A 9,028-nucleotide genomic window follows, 5' to 3' on the forward strand; every position below is an offset into this window, starting at 1 on the left:
GATCCCACCACCCTGAGATCCTAACCCTAGCAGAAACCAAGGGTTGGAACTCAACCAACCAACGAACTGTGCCACCTAGGCACCCCTGATTTTCTTTAAAACTGCAACGTAGTGACTCTGTTGGTCATATGCATGATTGTTGCTGCAATGTGCTACTTAAAATGAAGGATACCAAATAAGCTAGGGATCCCATCTGCAAGTCCCAACCTTTCTTCTTTCCACTTCAATAGGCATCACTGATAAATCAATCATGTATAATTCCTTATGGCTAACCCTTTTTTGGGTACGATTTTATTTATTCATGAGAGACAGAGACAGAGACATAGAGGGAGAAGCAGGCTCCTTGCAAGGAGCCTGATTTGGGACTCGATCCCAGGATCCCGGGATCATGACCTGAGCCAAAGGCAGATACTCAACCACTGAGCCACCCGGGTGTCCCACCCTTTTACCTTTGGTAAGATTACTTAGTCCTCTACAACTTTTTAATATTGGGAACTATTTAAAATATTCTTAATGTATAAAAATAAAGACTTTGGGGATCCCTGGGTGGCGCAGCGGTTTGGCGCCTGCCTTTGGCCCAGGGCGCGATCCTGGAGACCCGGGATCGAATCCCACATCGGGCTCCCGGTGCATGGAGCCCGCTTCTCCCACTGCCTATGTCTCTGCCCCTCTCTCTCTCTGTGACTATCAAAAATAAATTAAAAAATAAAAATAAAAAAAATAAATAAAAAATAAAGACTTTGGCTTTTTTTTGGTAAATACTTATAATATTTATTTTTACTCAAAGTGGAAGCTCAACTTTACCCCTAAAATATAGCTCTGCTGGACAGCAGTGAATGGGCTCTGCTGGGAATTCTGACAGGAGAGCCTACTTCTGTGCTTGGGCTGGGGATGAGAAGTAGGCTCAGACCACCATGTTCTTGATCTCTAAGACAGACCAGTACTGAGAAGTAGCAGGTGAATGGCTTGAAAAACAAAGGGAGATCGGTTTGCTTCCCATACTGTTTTATATTCCAGTAAATTCGCTTTGAATACAAATTCCTGTTCAGATACTTCTGCCTCGTTGTTTTCAGGGGTTTGTATGGGGCTAAGGGAGTCACAGGAGAACAGAGTGCAACGTTTCCTTGACTTCAGCCCAACTGCAAGACAATTCTTCCCTAGGAATGTTTTTTCCCCCTATTTTTCTCGAAATCACCTTCCACAGAACTCTGCCTGGACATGCTCCTTGGTACCCTTGAGACTAGTGAAAAGTATACTGATTGGAAACACAAAGTTCCCTTTGCTCCTTTGACCTCTGCCCCTGCCCTTGCCTAAGTACAGATGAAATACACAAGCCATAGACACTGCCTAAAGTTCAATTTCAAATGTCTTCCTTCTGTAAGTTACTGGAGAAAGGGTTGGTGGAGAGGTTGGATACGCTGCTTGGACTTGGTTTTCTAATGCAGCCCCGGGGCTTTGAAAGGATCTACCAGGCAGGTGCCTGCAGGAAACTATCTCCTGAGGCCAACCCACCACCGTCTGTCTATACCACTGAAAGCTACAGAACCGTTGAGGTGCTGAGCAGGTGGCTTAAGGAAGGGACTAGCAGTATCTCTGCTTGTCTCATACTGAGGGACTGTCTTTTGCCTGACCAAGCTGGGAGGCTGAGAGGGGTGTCAAACAGAGCCCAACATGTTGGCTACATCTGGAAGGGGGTGATACCCACCCCAGGCCCATTTGGGGCTGGGTAGGGCATCCGATTGGCCACAGGACAGGACAGGACAGGCAGGGACAAAGGCTGGCGGCAGGGGTGCGCCCACACCCACTAGCATGGGCTGAAAGGTGAGGGATGCATTCTCTGGGAATGGCTGTGCTGGCAGGGTCGTGGCAGTGGGTGGAGGAAGCTGCAGAACTGGCTGTGTCAGGACAGGTGAGGGCTGGGGCTGCTAAGCCTGGATGTCCTCGGGTCCCTCTTCTAACCAATGGTCAGCCTCAGAGGGAGTGCATCTGTGACCAGCCTGGGAGAGACCTGGGGATGCAGCACCAGAAGACTGACCTCACTCCGTCCTCAAATGTGTGACTGCAGTTCCCTTGTTAGCGGCATAGGGGGCATGGGCCTAAGGGTGAGTCTCACGCACAAGCATTGCTAGGGGTGCGAGAGCAGTGGGGTCTGGCTCAGCAGGAGGCACTAGGAAGGCCAAATCAGTGCCATTAGCTTGAAAGGCAGGAGACTGCGATGCTACCACTGTACTGATTTGGTCCTTGAGGCAGACAAGAGGGGATCCTCAGAGGGCGTGCTGAAGGCACAGTGATCTGTGAACCCAGGGAGCTGATGTTCTTTGCTCCCCTCCTGCCTCTGGCACTTTCTTGCCATCTTGGAATTTGTTTTTTACGATCTCCTCTCTTGCTCCATGGCTGTTGTGATACGGAAAGGCCCTTCTCTCGTAACTGGCATCAAAAGTAGCAGTCACTTCATCGTTTCCATGTTGCATCTCCTGCTTCTGTTTCACTTCTGAACAGGCCACAGAATCACAGCCTTCCACACGGCTCAGCCCATCACCCGTGTCCATGATGGCCAGGGGGCCGGGACAGACCCCGCACCCAGCGCCCAACCGTTTCTGCCAGAGAGGCTCTATCAAAGTTCCTCACCGAGGCCCAGGAAGAAGCTTTTTCTATTGTTTGCTCAACTATGAGGTCCTTAGTTCTTTCATCCACCTGCTGGACACCCACAGGACTACCTTAACTGCTTGCTTTCCAGTTTTTCCAAAGAAGCCTTTGAAGAACTTCTTTTTTTTTTTTTTAAGATTTTATTTATTTATCCATGAGAGATAGAGAGAGAGAGAGAGAGAGAGAGAGGCAGAGACACAAGCAGAGGAAGAAGCAGGATCCATGCGGGGAGCCCGATGTGGGACTCCAGGATCACGCCATGGGCCGAAGGCAGGCGCCAAACCACTGAGCCACCCAGGGATCCCAGGAAGCTACATCTTCCAGGACTAACCCGTCCATCTGTCTGCCACTAATGTGGACCACTGGCCCTCCAGAACATAATCATCTTTCTTTCTCCTTAAACTTTGTTATGGCTTGTTCATTTCAATTTTCACAAGCTGGCTCTGGATCTTGGCTGAGCCCTTTACAAGCTGTGGGACTCCAAACGAGTTTCATAACTTCCCCGAGTCTCAGGTTTCTCATCTGTCCTCACTGAGGTGTCTGAGGGTGGCTTGCACGCCAATACTCCAATCTATGGATGTGCTGGAAAGTCTTGTGTTGCAATGGCAGCTCTGCTGGACCTCCTCCCTGGAAGCCCCAAGCCTGCCCTTGCCTCCGACCAGTTCCAGCACCACTGTCTCTATCTCGGCCACCAGTTGCTACCAAGCACCACCATGGGCCACCACCTCCTCTGTGACAACAGGCTCCTGGTTCATTCTTCTTGATCTGGCCCTCATTTGTACCCATGGTCATCTCCATAGAAGTTTTTCTAATAACAGCTACAAGTGTAATTTACACACCATAAACACACCTAAAGTGTACAATTTGATGGTTTTTAATATTTTCAGGGTTGTCCAATCATCAACACAATGTTAGGACATTTTCATCACTCAAACAAGAAACCCTGTATCCATTAGCAGGTACTCCCCTTCTTCTTCTTCCTCGTATTAGGCAACCACTAGTCTATGTTCTGTCTCTATAGATTTGCCTTCTCTTATATTTCATATAAATGCAATCACATGATGTGTGTCCTTTTGTGACTGGCTTCTAAGCATAATGGTTCATTCATGTTGTGTTGTAGTATGTGTCAGTACTTAGTTTCTTTTTAATGCTGAGTGATAGTCCACCAAATATTTCATTTTTTAAAGGAAAATTGGTATGTAACACTATATAAGCTTCAAGTCTACATTATAATTTGATGTTTGTATATACTACAAAGTGATAACCACCATAAGTCTAGTGACTACCCACCACCATACATCTGAGCCCCTTTACCCATTTTGCCCAGCCCCGAACCCCCTTCCCTTCTGGCAACCACCACTCTGTTCTCTGTATCTATGGGTGTTTTGTTTTTTAGATTCCACCTGTAAGACAGAATTTGTCTTTCTCCATGTATATACCACATCTTCTTTACCCATTCATCTATGGATGGACACTGGGGGCTGGTTCCATAACTTGGCTATTGCAAACTATGCTGCCATAATCATAGGGGTGCATATAACTTTTTAAATTATTGTTTTCATATTATTCAGATAAATGGTCTTTGGTTTATTCAGTCACCAGCTGATGGATATTTAAGGGTTTTTTCCTGCTTTTTGGCTATAAAGAATAATATTGCTAGGAGCATTTGTATAAAAGTTTTTGCAGAGACATATGTTTCCAATTCTCTCTGAGGAGAAATGAATTGACCTAGCAGTGAAATTACTGGGATGAATGTTAACTCTACTTTTAACCATTTGAGAAACTGCCAGGCTGTTTTCCAAAGTGATGGCACCATTTTACATTCCTTTTTTTTTTTTTTTTTTTAAGATTTTATCTATTTATTCATGAGAGACACACAGAGAGAGAGAGGCAGAGACACAGGCAGAGGGAGAAGCAGGCTCCATGCAAGGAGCCCGATGTGGGACTCGATCCCAGGTCCCCAGGATCACACCCTGGGCTGCAGGCGGTGTTAAACCGCTGTGCCACCGGGGCTGCCCCCATTTTACATTCCTACCAGCAGTGTATAGAGACTCCAATTTCTTCAGATCCTTGTTATTATCCCCCCCTTTGGTTCTAGTTATCCTAGTGTATGTGAAGTAGTATTTTGTGGTGGTTTTGATTTATCTTTCCCTAATGATTAAGGATGTTAAGCATCCTTTCATGTACTTTTGGCCATTTTTCTATTTTTTTGGAGACATTTCTATTCAGAGATCTGCCCCCCCCCCTTTTTTAACTTGGGTTGTCTTTTTTTTTTTTTTTTTAATTATTGAGGTGTAAGAGTTCCTTATTCTACAGATAAGTCCCTTTTCAGATATATGATTTCAAGTATCTTCTCCCATTCTCTGGGTTGTGTTTTCACTTTCTTGGTGCTGTTCTTTGGAACACAGATGGTTTAAAGTTTGATGAAGTCCAATTTATCTTCTTTTTTTCTTTTGTTGTTGCTTATGCTTTTGGTCTTATCTAAGAAACCACTGAAAAGTTTTTACACTATTATAATCTTGAATCATGAAGAAACAGGCTGGAGCAGTCATCGAGGTAAAAAAGGAAGTTTTCCATTTCAGCTACTATGAAACAGAATTGGAGATGCTTGGTCATAGCTGAACAAATCTTTTTGACACTGTGCAATGGATCTATGTCAGGTCTCAGTGAGATGAGCAAGAAATATCAGCAATGTGCCCTGGAGGCCAGAAAACACTTCTAGCTTAATTTTCTCTAGAGTTTGGAAGGACTGTAAAATGGGAAGGGTAATCAAAGTAAATAAATTTTTAAAAAGCCATGACCGTAATGTTCTGATGAAATCCAGATAAAAGTCAGATAGAACTCAGTTAAAATTTAGCTTCATTAACTATGGAAAAACCACTCAATCACATTAGAAATGGCTTCTTTGAGTTTAGGCTGTTTAAAACCAAGGGTGATGATAGTGGCACCTTGATTTAAATAATCTGCTTAATTTCCCCTTGGAGGGTTTAAATTGTGCCATTAAATACATTGTGTAACATTTCCTTAGTTGAAAAGCAGGTACCACCTCAGGTTACACTTTTAACAAAATAATACTTTATGAAGATTCTGTTCCAGTCTTGTCCCTGAAGAAACAGAATCCGGAGGGTTCCAAGGCTACCCTCCTGACCTCTAGGCAAGCCAGCTCTTCTGTGTTCATTCCAAGTCAGGAAATGATTACTCAAGCATATACTTATGTAGCCTAAATATACAACAACAAGAAAGCCAATGAAGTATTGAACAATTTTTCATTGTTCTAAAAAGAACTAGCCAGAGAATTTACCTTTAAAATACACATTGTCTGCACACATCTTCTTTTGCCTTAGAAGAATCTGGTTTTCTCAACATCTTCCCTCATATTTATGGCCAACAAGCATGCTAGATTTCAGGAATTCTCAAATATTTTGTCCCTTCATTAGTGCTGTGAAGTTTGTGGGACACAGTCTTGACTTTTGGTCATATTTATGATACAAAGATTAATAAGCACGATACATGTCCACATGGGACAGGTTTATGCCTAAACCATCCAGGCCTGCAGAACTACCCCCTGAGACTCTATAGTTTGATTCTAGACGTAGCAGCACCAGGGACCTGGTCTCCAAATTTCAACCATATGGGTTTATCACCTAAAATAATTATGATAATATGTGCTAATACAATTGCACAGTCCAACAGGGCTTATTCATGATATGTACTCCAGCACAGACAGCCCTTCCATCCACAGCAGAGCCATATGGTTACTAAACAAAAATGATATAAAAAGGAGACAGAAACTATGTTTTGAGGCCTTTGCTGGGGTGGGGGTGGAGGAGTAGGAAGTTTATTGGTTCCTTCCCTCTAGTCTGAGCCTAATTTCATGTGGGCCCAAGTTGTGGAGGTCAGTACTCATTTGCACGCTGATATTGGACTATTTGTTTACTGATGGCCTATCTAAAGCAAGACAGAGGCTTGGAAGATGAGATTTGGCCAGGTAACCAGCACTATCCCCAATTTTGGAACATGGTGGAGAATCTATGGAATATACACGTGAATCCTCATACCATACCATGGATTTTCTTTTTATTTTTTTTAACTTATTTTTCTTTTCCCACTCCCTTTCTCTCTCTCTTTCATTTTTTATTTCTATTTCTCGTGCTTTATGCCTACCAGTATTATCCAAAGATATTACTTAGCCCCTCCTTGTTTATATTTTTGGTTAAAGATATACAAACTGGGGGATCCCTGGGTGGCGCAGCGATTTGGCACCTGCCTTTGGCTCAGGGCGTGATCCTGGAGACCCAAGATCAAATCCCACGTCAGGCTCCCAGTGCATGGAGCCTGCTTCTCCCTCTGCCTGTGTCTCTGCTCTCTCTCTCTCTCTGTGACTATCATAAATAAATAAAATAAATAAATAAATAAAAAATAAAGATATACAAACTGATATCCAAACAAATCTGCTGGTACCATTTGAGAAGGGATTTATTTAGTTTTCCTTGAACCCTTGCTCCTACTGACTTTTGCCTCTTGACTATTGCTTAATTTCAACTCAAAGATCTTCCTTTTTTTTTTTTTTAAGATTTTATTTAGTTATTTGAGAGAGAGAGTGACCGAAAGCGAGAGAGCACAAGTTGGGGGGAGGGGTGAGAGAGCATGAGTTGGGGGGAGGGGCAGAGGGAGAAGCAGACTCTTCTCTGAAGATTCTTCTCTGAGCAAGGAGCCCAGTGTGGGGCTCAATCCCAGGACTCTAGGATCATGACCAGAACCAAAGGCAGGCGTTCAACTGACTGAGCCACCCAGGTGCCCCTTAAAGATCTTTCTTGATTTCATATGTCACTGCTATAATTCCAGATGTTATTACAAACTATTCCATTTAATATACATATAAAGGTTAGAGTAGTTAATTGGAAAAATCTAGCTTCTGATGCTTTTGCATCATCACCTTAGAAATAAAACGGTAAAATACTATGAGTTTGCTCTGTTCATTCTACTCTATTCCTATACAGAGAACTTTAGGCAGATTTGAGCAATTACCATATTAAGAAATATTGAAATAGTAGGAATTCTTTTTTCTTTCTTCTCAGAACACATTGCCCTTCCTATTCCAAAAAGATGAGGTGAGGTGTTGAAGAGGAAATGGGAAAGATATATACACTTATAATAGTTTCTCCACAGGTAAGGTAAACTTATCTATATTCACAAGTATACTCCAGTTACGGAAGTCCACAAATTCTTTGTCCAGTAATAAAATAATGTGTGTGTTTGTGGGTAAAATCCTATGTGCAAATTTATCCGTGTATAAGCATTGAGTACTAGTCCACTTTTTCATTTGAATGCTGCATTAATTATCTACTTGTGTATAACAAATCACCCCCATTTTTAGTGGTTTAAAACAACAAACATTTATTATAATTTCTGTGAGTCAGGAATTCAGGAGTAGCTTAACTGGGTTTAGAGTTTGGGCTCAGAGTCGCTTGTTAGGTTACTGTCAAGATGCTGGCCAAAGCTGTGATCATGAAGGCTTCACTCCCCTTCACTCCCCAGTTTCCATTGGTAGGAAACTCAGTTTCTCATCAGATGGGTTTCTCCGTAGGAGTTCTTGAGTGCCCTTAGAACATGGTAGTGGTTTGTCTCAGAGTGAGTGGTCTTAGAGAAAGAGAAACATGGAAGCCACACTACCTTTTATGACCCAGACTTGGAAGTCACCCTCCATTACTTCCACATGGCTTACACAAATCAGCCCTATTCAGGGTGGGAAGGAAGTGGACAAGGATCTGAATATCCTTGTGTTCAGAGCTGGGGATCACCGGTGCCATCTTGGAGGCTGGATACTATAAATAAAGCAGTCATATAAGGGAACTTATCAAAGACCTCCAATTCTATCAAAGTTAGGACAGACTAGGTCAGAGGTCAACAAACTTTTTCTTTCTTTCTTTTTTTTTTTTACTTAAAACAAAGTATTTATTTATTTATTTTTATTTTTTATTTTTTTAAAAATATTTTATTTATTTATTCATGATAGACACACACACACACACAGAGGCAGAGACACAGGCAGAGGGAGGAGCAGGCTCCATGCAGGGAGTCTGACGTGGGACTCGATCCTGGGACTCCAGGATCACACCCCGGGCAGAAGGCATGCCCTTAAGCCGCTGAGCCACCCAGGCTGCCCTATTTATTTATTTTTAAATTGGAGTTCAATTTGCCAACATATAGCATATCACCCAGTGCTCATCCCGTCAAGTGCCCCCCTCAGCGAACAAACTTTTTCTTAAAGAGTCATAAATATTTTCAGCCATTGGGCCATAGAGTCTCTATTATAATTGGTCAATTCAGTTGTACCATGGAAGCACCCATAGACAAGACATAAATATACATGTCTGTGTTC

General features: G+C 42.9%; 1 pseudogene; it reads right to left on the reverse strand.

The window, feature by feature from the left end:
* Positions 1–759: 759 nt before the first annotated feature.
* Positions 760–2,757, reverse strand: LOC111094034 (annotated as a pseudogene).
* Between the last annotated feature and the right edge of the window lie 6,271 nt (positions 2,758–9,028).

Source organism: Canis lupus, chromosome 35 (assembly GCF_011100685.1).
Source record: "Canis lupus familiaris isolate Mischka breed German Shepherd chromosome 35, alternate assembly UU_Cfam_GSD_1.0, whole genome shotgun sequence".
Taxonomy (NCBI): Eukaryota; Metazoa; Chordata; class Mammalia; order Carnivora; family Canidae; genus Canis; species Canis lupus.